The following is a 14,135-nucleotide window of genomic DNA, read 5'->3' as shown; positions in this document are numbered from 1 at the left end:
TAAGTGAAAAAAGAAAGTGGGCTAAAAGTGTTTATCAACAACAACAAGGCCTTATGCATGTGAATATGTGACTTTATATGGTTGTAAGAGCCTAGAGAAAAACTTTTATGAATCAAAGGAGTCATGCATTCTTTGTTTATTAGAGAGAAGAGAGGGGAAAGGCCAAAGGAAGAGAAGAAATATTTTAAAAGCTGTTTTTAATTGTGGGGCTCTTCTTTATTCTCTTTTATCTACAGCTTTTTACCATTTATGTAAAATTATGTGTGTGTCTGTACATAGCCACAGAGGGCTATAAGAGAGAATGCCAGCAGACTCTCCAGCATCATCCACTAACACTTTCTAAGATGACAGAAATGTGCTATACCTGCACTGTCCAAAACAGTAGCCATGAGCCTCCTGAGCTGCTGAGCACTTGGAATATGGTTAGTGTGACCAAGGAAGTAAATTGTACTGTACTGGCTCTTAAATAGTTTAACTATTGTAGACAGTAGTTTTCTATAAGCAATACAGTTGCAGTTTATTTGTATTTTCTTCCTTCTACTCTTCTATAGTGTTTAAATATTTCTATAGTTACTAATTATGTAATCAGAAAAAAATTAGGGAGAAGTAGTATGTGTAGTGATTAAGAGCTCAGAGTTAGATCCAAACAGCCTGGTTCAAATCCTAGCCCTCCTTCTTCATTGCTTAAAATTTTGAGAACATTTGATAATCTGAAATTATTTCCCTCACTGTGCCTCAGTTTTCTCACCAGTAAAACGGACATAATCATGATACCTATCTCATGGAGTTATCATGAGGATTAAATGAATGTATACTTGTAAGTGTTTAGAACAATACCTAGCACATGGGAAGTGTTTGATAAGGTTTACAAATAGAAATATTATTGGTTGTACTTGTCAAGGGTCTTAGTTGCAAGGAATAGAAGATTCTGGCTAAAGAATTTACTGAATGGATACTTGTGAGCTCACAAAAATGTTGATGTGTCTGGAGGATCAAGTTCAAGGCCAAAGGGCAGATCCCAAATGATATCTTATTACTGGTTCTGGTGAGGAAGCCGCTGTGCTAATGTTGTCTGAGAGTAATTGCTTCCCTTCTATTCCAGAGTAAAAGTCTTTGCTGGTGCATCAGATTGGCAGAACATAGATCACATGTCTCTGCCCTAGCTGCAAGGGAGTCTAGGTAAGCAAGCCCTTTCTAACACTTTCAGCTTCTGTTGGGAAGGTGACCAAAAGTTGGGAGCTCCCTGCAAATAAAAATGAACTTCATGTGCTGGGCAGCCAAAAACAAAAGATTTTTAAAATATACAATAAATGCCATTTAAACTAGGGAAAGGCTGGGGAGAAAGGGAAACTAATGTAAAATTTTTAAGTAGACCTGGATTCTGGACTCATTAAATACATTTTAGAGGTAACTAGCTCTCTGAAACCTTGTTTTTGTATCTGAAATCAAAGTGTTGAATCAGATGAACTCTCTGGATGTTGATGCTGTGAAGTGTCACATTCTCAGATCATCTCTGTGGTTGGCATGACTTGAAACAAAGAAACAAGAAGATCCCATAATTATGCTGAAAAAATGATTATTTTTATCTTAAGTCACCCCAAAATTTGTATTTAGAAATGGACAAGGTAAACATTTTTATAGGAATTTTTATTTCTTCCTTTAAAGTAACTTGTCAGTATTATACTGTTGGTTATTGGATTTGAGAGAAGACCTTCTCTCTCCAGACCCAAAGCCCGTCATCTTGTGCTCTCTGAAATGGACCAGACTATTTTTAAAAGGGAGAGAAAGAGGTGCCATGAGGTGATAAAAGGGACAAAAAAAGGTAGACTTTGTTTCTGTAAAAGTTTTTTGGAACATGATAGCTTTTTTCATGTCAGAGATAAGAGAGAAAAACTCCTGTCTAGTTCTCCTACATCTGCCATGAAAGTTACTAGGGTTCTTATAGGCTTTTCTTCTGAATTACTATAATATATATTTAGGATTATCCCTATTTCATCTGAAAGTTTTTGTTTAAATGTACTGCTTGTATGCACATGTTTGTTTAAGTTTTGCTGAAATCTTAAGTATCATTCCGTGACTTCTTAATTTCTCTTCCTGTAGGGGATGTTTCTCTTACTTCATAAACCGAAGACAGGGCTTTCCAAAAATGTTCACATCCAAGCACTCATAAAAATTGTATTTCTATCTGAGGTTACTTCAGATCCTGAGTTGTCTTGGGGACTCCAGCCTAACCACCCTGAAAACTGAGGGCACCAGTGATACTGCCATCTGTCACTTTCCTCGTTCACCAGTGCGTGAGGCACTCCTCAGAAAACTCTGGCCTAAGCCCATGGGAAAAATTAGGTTTGATATACCAAAGCAGTCTTTACATACAGTTTTCCAGGGATGGGTCTGCTAAAGCATGCAATATATCAGAAAGGATAGATTTCATGAAAGTGAAGAGAATGGTGGACTAGCCCAGAGATCTGTTTCAGTGAACTGAAATAGATGAGGAAACTGAGGCCCAGAGAGATAAGTGACTTGGCCTAGGTCACATAGCCACTTGGCAGCAGGCCAGGCCGAGACTGCCAGGTGAAGAACCCTCTCAGTTCTATCAGTTAGAAGAGGTTTGGCCTCAAACTTAAGCGTTGATATCAAATGCATTTTAGAATCTTGGAGTTTTATTTTTATCTAATAGTAGAGTTCTACAAATTATAATCTTGGGATTTACCCAAGCAATTAGTTCAATGATTCTTTTGTAAAGTTTGTAGACACTGGGGTTAAAAAGGAACGAAACAGTACTTTCTTTTAAGCAGCTTAATTAATGTCTTTAGCTACTCCATCTATTTATCGCTTTATTCTAGAGTGTTTTTGCAATGCCCAATTCTTTGGCAGTGCATAGAGAAACACAGTTATTAATTACTGTTATCATAATCACTTCACAAAGCAATAAGTACTCATACTTCCTAGGAGTGAAAGTTTCACACCAACATTCCTCCAAGATAAGCATCTTTAGAGTAAAATATTCATATGAATCATCAAGAGCTATTATTAAACACTTTTCAGAGTTTCTGAGTCATTACCTTAAAGATTTAACTTAGGTTTACTTTGAGAGGAAAATGGAAGGCTAGCATTTAATATCTTTTCTTCTCCTGTAAGAAGTGCTGGTTCTTGACCAGGCCTCCGTGGGCGGCCTTCCCTACCACTCTTATGGGGGAAGTAGACTCAGAGGTGCATTGTGTCTATAAGGAACATGTTCAGGCCTCTTCCTCTTTCTGTTAAGATGGTATACGAGCATGGGCTGATTCCCTTCCCCTTAATTTACTGCAGATAGCTCCAGAAGCAGATGCAATCAAAGCTCTGAGGAAATTATCAGTGACACCCAAAAGAGTGAGAATGCCCTGGAGAGACAGAAGGCCGTCTAGCGTAGGAGTGTGAGGAATGAGCGGTGGCAGGCTGGGGCAGACAGCTGGGCATGTGCAGCAGGCAGAGGGGATAGTGGAGGAAGGCCTTTGGGTTCTGCCTTTTCCTCTTCACTGCCTGGCTTTAAATGAATCCTTGCTGGTCCCTTTGCCATTGAAACTGGCAGCATCAACGCAGGCTGCTAGTGTTGTCAGGGTGCATCCCAACTGCAAAAACCCTGTTGGGATGAGGGTTGATGAAAACAGGACTGGCCAGCTGATATTTAACATCCACTCATCCACCTCTTCCACATCAAACTCCCTGGGATGGCAGATTTTAATCGAGGCAACTGTTGCCCACAGGAGTTGCCTAGCAGAGTGGTACCAAAAATAGTAGCCTATCGAATTCTGTGGTATCTGGAGCATCCAGCTCTGGGGTTTATTCCTTCTCTGTTCTTAAACTCACATGGAGGGATTCAGCTCCTGCTTAAAACACATTACCAGGCAGGGGAGATTAAAACAGAAACATGATTTCCCAGGGCAATATAACTGTCTCCTAAAGACAACAAACATTGACTGGAACTTATAGAGCAAGAGCTTAAGTAAACATAACAAATATAACTTAAATTGAGAATGTATTAGCAATCTGAAGCAGGAAAAGAATGTTTCAGAGTTATATACATATGTGAACATTTATCAAATTGTACACTTTAAATATTTGCAGTTTATTTTATGCAAAGTATACCACAATGAAGCTGTTAAAAAGAAAACGAACCACTTACTCACAAAATAAAATGCAAATCTAACAATATCACCCTATTTAACACTCTTCAATGGTTTCCCAATTATCTTAGGATAAAATTCAGTCTTTAGATTGTGGCTTGGAAAGCTTGCATGATCTGGTCCCTACTCAATACATCTTTTCCATACCCAAACTCTCAAATAGGATACCCAGACATCTCAATTTCTTTCAATTCTTGGGTCTGCCTCCGAGCATTTGCATTCTGTTGCTTGTTAGAACATTTTTCCCATATTCCACCCCTACACATACATATACACATTTACCTGGATAATTGCTTTAGGATTCTGCTTAGATATCCTTTTCATGAAGCTCTCACTGACCATCTCTCCCACCCCCATGACTGGGTGGAGTCCCTCCTATGCGCACCTGCAGTACTCTGGGCTTCCCATATTGCTGCAACATGGGTGTAGTTTATTTGACCCCATGAGTCTCATGTTGAAATTTGATCCCCAGTGTTGCAGGTGGAGCCTGGTGGGAGGTGTTTGGGTCATAGGGATGGACCCCTTATGAATGGCTATCTGATGCCATCCTCACTGGGAGTCCTCATTCTTTGTTCCAATCAGAACTCATTGTTGAAAAAAGCCTAGCACCTCCCTCCCCTCTCTGTTGCTCCCTCTCTCACAATGTGACACACTGGCTTCTCTTTGCCTTCTGCCATGAGTGGAAGCAGCCTGAGGCTTCTGCCCACAGCAGATGCTGGCACCATGCTTCTTGTACAGCCTGTAGAACTGTGAGTCAAATAAACCTCTTTTCTTTATAAGTTACCCAGCCTCAAGTATTCCTTTATAGCAACAAAAATGGATTAAGACACATAGCTTATCATGTATCCCTGTGTCTTGTGAGTGCCTGTTTACTTCTCTGATGCCTCACACCATCCTGTGAGAATGTTTGAGAGCAATAAATTGTCCCTGTCTTGTGTATCGCAGCTCCAGTGCCTTGGATACTATCTAGAATATGGTGTATTTGTTTAATGATTCAATCAATAAGTCAGTGGGACATGGAGGATCCGAGAGTAAGTCTTAATACCAAATTTAAAGGAAACTGAGGACAACCCTGTGAAAGGGAGAGAAGCAGGGAAGTACAGGGGTAAGAGCTCAAGCAATGTCAGGTAGACTTGGGTTCTCATATCAGCTCTGTCACTTAGTAATGTGACCTTGTGGAAGCTCCCTAACCTCACTGTGCCTCACAATATCCTCATCTGTTAAGTGGAGATAATAGTGATACCTATTTCATTGGATTATTTTGAGGATAAAATGAGATAATCAGTGTAACTTTAGGTTCAATGCCTAGTTTGGCCCAATAAGTGTTAATTATAACTAAACAAAACAATATCATAGTGATTAAGAGCAAAAAGAACTAAATAATAACAAAAGCCAGTCAAATAAATGTTTCTGGTGTTACCAAAATGGAAAAGCCCATTATAGGTAAGTAGCAGATTTGATCAATGGTAGCTCGAACTTACAGCTTAGCCTTACAGGCTTTCTGCCCAGTTTTCCTGTAGTGTTGGTGAGTCTAAGGGTACTGAAGTTTGTGTTTCATGTTTTTGGGATTTCTGATTTTCTTCAAAACCTTGCTGAAGTAGTATCTAGAGCTGCGGAGCCCATAAGAACGTTCTAGCTAGGGAAGGTAGGGAGGAGATGCCACTCTCTGCTTACACGTGAAGAAGCCCTTTGCAGTGGAGACTGCGGTGTGTTTCCCGGAACCTCCACTCTAGGACCGAAGCATTCATTCCTCCGGCTTCTAGGTGTGTTGAAGTCCAACATTCAGGTGAGACACTATCTGGGAATTTGCCATGGCTAGAGAGAGCTACCTCCCCCAAAGTCACTCTCTTCCCAGGGCGGCCTACATCTAACAGCTGATTGAAGTGGGAGTACAAAGGCATCAACCTCTCACACCAGTTGGGCAAATCTCTGAAGGCCATTCTAGCCCCAGGCCTCCTTGTAGAATTGACCTCTGTGGTGGGTACATAGCAGTTCAACATTTCTCTCTGCCCAGTATGTGCCTGAGAGCACTTATCAACAAACTCCTTGCCTGCACATCTCAGGCTCGGAAGCTGCTCTCCTGGAAACTGGACCTGTGACTACCATCTCTTGACCCACTGGATGCCTCAATGCCCATATATCCAGGTGTCACTGGGCAAGCAGTCAATGCAGAGATTGGCCACATTCTCTGAAGCTGAAGCAATGGGACAGCAAAGAGTGTCTGGGATCAGAAGAATAAAGGAAAATTGCCACCATCCTTAGGAATTTGACATATGGAGTTATATTTCAGACAACATTTTGAGGAGAGGCCTTGAGTTTATTGAATGATCAGAAGAAAAAGGTATTTAGGATGGAAATCTGGGAGATCAAGGCACAGTTGACTGAACCATTCCAATTCCAAATTGTAAGCTCCATGAGGGCAGGGATTTTTGTCTAGTTTGTTCATTGCTGCATCTCCAGCCAGACCTAAAACAGCGTCTGGCATATAAGAGGTACTCAATCAATATTTAGTGAGTCAATGACTATGGAATTCAGCAGAGGAGAGGTGGGCAGGGAAGGAGGCAAAGCTAAAAAGCAAAATGAGAAATGTGACTTAATTCAAGTCCTAGAGAGGGGATGAGGCAGTGAAATTTGGCGAATCAGATCATGAGCTGTGACCACAGGCAGATTTGAGTTCAACTCAGGCTTTGCTACTTAGTAGCTCTATGACTACTGGAAAAATCATTTAGCCTCTCCAAGACTCAGTTTTATCATCTGTACAATGGGACTTACATTAAATATGGTGATTCTGCAAATTAAATATGGTGATTTGCATGACATATCTTGTACATAGTAGACAATTATCTGTTCGTAAGGAGGCACATATGGTACATACATATGCATACACACACACACACACACACACACACATGCACACACATATGCACAATCTCAAGGGATTCTAGGGTAATAGTGTTTATAACATGCTTTCATATCCCCAAGAGGAAGAAGTATGCTACTTCGTCAGTTGTAAAAGGCTAGATAATATATTGGCTTTAAGGAGGACACAAATTAATGCAAAAAACATGTGAGCAAGTGGAGCTGATAAATTTACAAGGCTGCACCAGCCCGTTACTTTGAGTCCTAACCATATGACTAAGTTTTTAGTTGCTTAAGCAAATAAATGTTATCAAACACCCTTTGAAGAACAAGTTAATTTGAAATTGAAGTTTTTTCTTAAATTGACCATTTGAGATATTGCTGCTGAGGTTTAAATATTCAGCTTTGACTTAAAGTAGAACAGTTATGCCAGATAGATGAGAGGCCATTTGACCCTTTTATCTCTGCCCAAGCATTCTAAACAACACAAGCTATGGACACAGATTGGCTATGTTTTTAGTTACCACAGTATATAAGCTGCACAATCCATTTCTGACTTTGGTCTCTTATTAAATATGGGGTGGAAGTGGGTAGGCTGTCAAGGAGAACCAACAATTTCATATACATCCTTCAATTCCAGGGAATTGTTTGAAATCAGGCAGAAAATACAAGTGTCATTTGTGAACCTTTTGTACTTCAATTGACAAAAATAATCATGCACTTAATTTGGAGACAGAGTTCTGCCTTCCATGACACTCTTATTGTGGTTCTCTTCCTCTCCTCATTGAATGGTAGCCATGAAATTTGATCCTATCCCTCTTGGCACAGTGACGGCTTTAGGTCGCCCAGGTCTCAGTCAATCAGCCCAATCCCTTCCTCTGACCACAGGGATTGGTTCAGGGTGGACCAATCATTGCAAACGTAAGGACTGTCTCTTAGATTCAAATAAGGGGAACCAGCCTTGCAGTGGAGCCTTCACTATACATATTAGAGTCTAGTGAAACAGAAAAACTGAATTATCAAGCCCCTGGATCAAATTCCCCTGAAACTCATATACCCTGAGATTTTCCAGTATATGAACCAAAAAGGATTAAATTGGATTTTCTATTATTTACAACCAATGACTTCATAAATAATACATGTCCATCAGCAAATGAAAATGTGTTTGCATTTCCAAAACTATATTTGACTTCCTACATTCCATGACAGGGGGCTCAGCACACAACTCCCTGTATTGGCACGTATAATAAAGGGAGATAGGCTTACTTAAGCAAAATGATTTTTATTCACATTGGAAGTAGAGTTTGAGTCCTGAATTTGCAGCTTGTTTGTATGTGAGCACTGAATTTGAGCTATAGAGTTCCAGTCATTATGGCTGCCTCCATAAGTAGTGTGATTAAGCAGTTACTGCTCAGAAAGTCATGCAGAATCAGAATTAGATCTGGCACCCACCTGACAGGTCCAACATCAATGAGGCAACCAGACAGGCAAAACACCTTAATATCCATTAGCCAATGAATAGGTCAGTAGAAATTAAGGGTGAGTGCCAATACTTCTACAGGGTTAACTTCAAAAGGTCAGTTTTCTAGCTTCCTTTGTCAACAAGAAAGGGCAGATGGGTTTGCTTAAGGAAGTTTGGAATGAAGTTTATTAGTGAGCTTACCCACCTTTTTCTTCCTGTCCATTTTGTTTGGTCTTCCATAATTGGTAAGCAGCATTTATTAATACATGTTCCTGACATAAAGCTGTGAAGTAGGTTTTCCTCTTCTAGTAAGAAATTCAGTCAAAACCACCCAGGTGCCCACATCTCAATTAAAAACAAATAAAAAGACAGGAAACAATTGGATAGTTCTACTGGTTTTTAATGTTCTGTTTGTTCACAGCCCAGAATGTTCTAATTGGGAATGACAAGATTGCAGATCACAGGCAGAGCTGGGAGGTTTTCAGCCAAATTTAATGATACCTGAAAAATCCACCATTCTTCCAATGGGCTTGGTTTACTGGAAATAACACCCGCTGTAAATAATTTACATCTTAGTATATGGGATAAATTGCATGAATAGTTTTTTGTTGGTTTGTTTGTTTTTTGAGATGGAGTGTCACTCTTATTGACCAGGCTGGAGTGCAATGGCATGATCTCAGCTCACTGCAAACTCTGCCTCCTGGGTTCAAGTGATTCTCTGGCCTCAGCCTCCCAAGTAGCTGGGATTACAGGAGTACGCCACAATGCCTGGGTAATTTTATATTTTTAGTAGAGTTGGGGTTTCACCATGTTGGTCAGGCTAGTTTCGAACTCCTGACCTCAAGTGATCCACCCACCTTGGCCTCCCAAAGTGCTGGGATTATAGGCGTGAGCCACCGGGCCCGGCCGCATGAATAGTTTTAATTCTCTACCTCTCCTTGTATCTGTTCCCGCCTGTTACCATTTGAACTTTGAAGTTCCTCTTACCAAAAGGCAGAATATATTTCCCTGCCTCTTAACTTTGGGTTCAGCCGTGTGACTTGCTTTCACCAATGGAATGTTAGTGGGTGTGGTATCACTAATGGCTGGAAAAGCACTTGTGTAATTGTTCCTTGCTTCACTGCTGTAACCAAGAGATGAACATCTTGATCTAGCCCGCTGGTCCCAGGAGAAGGATGAGAAACACATGCAGCAAAATCAGTCCCAGCCAAGCCCAACCCAGAATAGCTAACTCCAGGCCAGCTGGAGGGCTGCAGGCACACAAGCTAAATAGATGATTACGTTGCTCACTGCTGACATTGTGTGTTGTTATAGAGTATTATTGTGGTAATTGTTAATTACCATGCCTCCTTCTGAACATAATTTTGTTTCCATTTTAGTAATGTCTCTGTTGCTCCATTTTTTATCCTTGAAACTTTGTAGTTTTCCCCCACTTAAAGAGTGCACTTCCAGACCTTTCTTCATGCATTGATATAAATGAGTGATACTAACTTAATACCTTGACATCCAATACAGAGCTCCAAGGGAAATGTGGCTTGCCTAAGATTTTTAGCAAAGACTTTTGTTATACCACTGGCTATAACATATGAACTTGCAGGCTTAACCTGCCCACTACAACCAACATATGACAAATTGCCACCAGCTGTCATACTAGCAGATCTGCAGTGATGATTTACTAATTTAATTCCCTTAAAATGTCATAATGGGCCAAGTGTGGTGGCTCATGCCTGTAATCTCAACACTTTGGGAGGCCGAGGCAGGTGAAGGACTTGAGCCCAGGAATTCAAGACCAGCCTGGGCAATGTGGCAAAACCCTGTCTCTACCAAAAAATATATGTATATATATATATAAAAAATTAGCCAGGTGTGGTGGCAAACACCTGTAGCTATTTGTGGGGTCTGAGGTGGAACACCTGTAGCTATTTGTGGGGGCTGAGGTGGAAGGGTCACCTGAACCCAGGGAGGTCAAGGCTGCAGTCAGCTGTGATCACACCACACTGCACTCCAGCCTGGGTGACAGAGTGAGACCCCTTTCTCTCTCTCTCTCTCTCTCTATATATATATATATATATACACACACACACACACACACACAGATATACATTCATATAGATAGAGATAAATATACCACTATATATATATGATATCATGAAACAGGAACAATATTACTTCTCAACTCACCAATGTTATCTTTAAAAGCTCCACGTAGCTAATACATAAAGATATTTATTTTAGTATTGAGCACTATTGAAAAAAATTATGATTATTCTACAGTTTTTTTAAAGATAGACCTTCACACTAAGAAGATGAATGATAAAATTTCAGGTATCAGCCAATAGGTGGGAGAGGGTCTGAGGAGTGTCTCTAGGAACCAATAAAACCTTATTACATGGTAATCGATAAGAATGGCCTTAAGTTCCAAACTTCAACATGTACCTTAGGTAAATTTATCTGTTCTGTACCCATCATTTGAGTGTAATGGTAGTAAGTTGCTAGGATGGTAATAAGTTGCTGAGATACCTCCAAGCAGCCTTATAAGTTTACTTTGTTAAACTATATCCTATGAATTAAGAATTATTAAGTGTTTTGATTGGATGAGGTGGGAAGTGTTTATTTGCATTATGAGGAAACCAAGGAGTGCCCTTTGAGATTTGTCCAATCCCTTCATTTGTTTTACAGATTACATTATTAAAATAAATATTTATTGAGCACATTCTGTGTGTCAGGCACTGTGCTAAATAATGGAAAATACAGGGTACCCTTGAGAGGTTCACAGAAGACAGGGAGACCAAGAACCAGTAAGGTTAGGGAAGTTGCCCAAGGTCATAGGACCTTGTAAAAGAGACTTGAATCTTAGTCCAGTGCTGTTTGCCACAATGTGAGAAAACTCTTGACAAAAGTTAATATAAATTAATATTCAAAATGAACTTCTATTTGGAGGCTTCTTTAGCTTCCATAAGAGCCAAGACTTCTCATGAAGCATGTGTTCAATAAGCATTTTACTGAGTGCTTATTGAGTTTACTTCATAAGAAACATATCATATGCTGGGGAAATAAAGTCGTGTTCTAGTAGGGCCAAAAGCAATTTAAACACAGAATCCTGGGCATTGACATATGCACTATTGCAGAGTCATACTCTGGTTGCAATGGTAGCCCAGAAGAGAGGGGGCGAAAGCTGCCCTAAAGGGATTATGAGTTTTGAAGGACAAGTCAGACATTACAGGGGCTCTTGACAAGTGGGACATTCCAGGAATGAACAGCATGTGAGTTGCACTTAATGTGATTAATGTTACTAAAAAGAGGATTGACATTTTCTCAGTAGTGTCTGAGAGCAAGATGCCTGATACCTATGGAGACCATGTGTCCAGTTTCAAACATTCAGCTTCTTTGTCCTAAAAATTGGAAGTACTGTGGCAGACCACAGATCTGAGTTTGGGAAATGAGGTATTAAAGCCAATATTTGAACAGATCTTTGGGTACAAAGTGTTGGATTCTCAGATAGGGGATGGGCCTACACATCATTGACATTTCTGACTCCTCACCTCTCAGACATCACTGCATTCCATAGGCTCTTTCTTAGAAGTCACTTAAGACTTCACCTGCCTCTGAGGTGAAAATGAGGCTTATCTCCTGTGTTTCACCCACTCTGAGACATCATTGATTGCAACGTGCATTAATATTTTAGGTACCATTAAGAAAGAAAAATACTGCCATGGAGCCATAACATGATGTTTTCTTGCCAATTAAAAGGTATTTTTAAAATTTTCTGCACATTAAAAAAGATCTTTCAGACTAATTTAGACATGAGCTTTTATTATAGATCACTTTTGTACATACACAGAAAGGAAATATAAGCAAAATAAAATGATTTAGATATCTCTAAAACTTCTACACAGCATCCTTCTCTTTGAACCACTTCAAATTGGGATCATAGGTGTCTGTATCTTTCTATAAAACATCATCCTCTGTGCCATTAAGAGCCATGATTTGCAATGTTTCTTAAGAGTTCCCCACATTCGTCTCTTGGATTTCTTCCCAAGCTGCTGACATTCCTTCTAAAACTTTTAAAGCCGTATGCAGCAAATATCAAATATGTCAAGAACAAAACCTGGCATCAATTGTAAGACTCATTCCTATTTCAGAGATTTTAAAGATGTGTGTCTTAGAATACCTGAAACAACGGTAAGCCAGACCTGAGGTTTCTTAGAACATTATTACGGCTTTAAAACTTAGAAGAAAAAAGTCCAGAATCCAGAACTTTCCCTCTGACTTTTTACATGGCACCAACCTGTGTCCATCTGTAGAGGTTTCTAACATGTGATTTGGCAGCCTCATGTCTGTCAGGCCCATGTGAGGTGGGAGTAGGATGACAGCTGCAAGTCAAGCACCGGAGCAAGACCTGCTGCCAAGCACTTTGATTTTAATCCTGTCAGTTAGTGCTTGGCACCATCTGAAATGTATTCAGGGCTGTGACAGGGTTCTCAGATCCAGTGCCTCCTTTTTACAACAAGGATTTGGGCCTGGTGGGGTGGCTCACGCCTGTAATCCCAGCACTTTGGGAGGCCGAGGTGGGTGGGTCACATGGTGGAGAGATGGAGACCATCCTGGCCAACATGGTGAGACCCGTCTCTACTAAAAATACAAAAATTAGCCGGGCGTGGTGGTGGGCGCTTGTAATCCCAGCTACTTGGGAGGCTGAGGCAGGAGAATTGCTTGAACCCAGGAGGCGGAGGTTGCAGTGAGCTGAGATTGCACCACTGCACTCCAGCCTGGCAACAAAGCAAGATTCTGTCTCAAAATAAATAAATCATAAAAAATACAATAAGGATTTGGGGACACTGTAGCAGATTGTATTTTCCAAAGATTGCCATAGAATATCTCCTGTCCCACACCGTCTTCCAGAACTGTGCTGCTCCTTTATCAAGATTTGGAGCCCAGTCCTCCCACTCCTTGAATTTGTGAGTTTGTATCTAGTTTGTTACCAATGGAATGCGGGAAAAGTAAAGTTGTGTGACTTATAAGGCTGAGTCAGAAAAGGCCATGCGACTTCCACCTTGCTTGATGGAACATTCATGCTGGAGCCCAGACCTGCCACGTAAGCAGTCTCACTGCTATAAGGTGGCCATGCTGTAAGGAAGCCCAAACAGACAACATGGAGAGGCCCTGAGATGATCTGAAGAGAGAGAGACTACTGCTCTCAGTTGAGAGACTACTCAAGCTCCCAGCTACTCGAGCTCCCGCCTCCATCTGACTGCAACCATGAATTGCTGTTATTCTAACCCACTAAATGTGGGGATGGTTCGTTATATGACATTGGTAACAGGAAGACTCCCTTTAAGGAGGGGTGTCACTCCCGTGGAAGACAACTGCCTTAGGGACATTAAATCCTCCATGTGACCACCAAGTACACCAACACCAAGGAAAGGCTTCAGGTTCAGAGGCCAGCGTTTGTCAGTCACTTACACTCACTGGGGTTCGATTACTCTCTCTCCCTCACCTCTTATCCTCTTCATCACCCCTAAGTCCTGGTATAGAACATTTACATAACTTACCGTCTCTTGGATAAATAAGGAATAACTTCAGTTAGTTCTACTAACTGAAAAAAACTCAGACAGATGATAGTTATTTCCCTATTCGTTATGCTCCAGCTT

The sequence above is a fragment of the Pongo abelii genome, chromosome 2 (genome assembly GCF_028885655.2).
Source record: "Pongo abelii isolate AG06213 chromosome 2, NHGRI_mPonAbe1-v2.0_pri, whole genome shotgun sequence".
NCBI classification, from domain to species: Eukaryota; Metazoa; Chordata; class Mammalia; order Primates; family Hominidae; genus Pongo; species Pongo abelii.
This window is presented reverse-complemented; position numbering follows the sequence as displayed.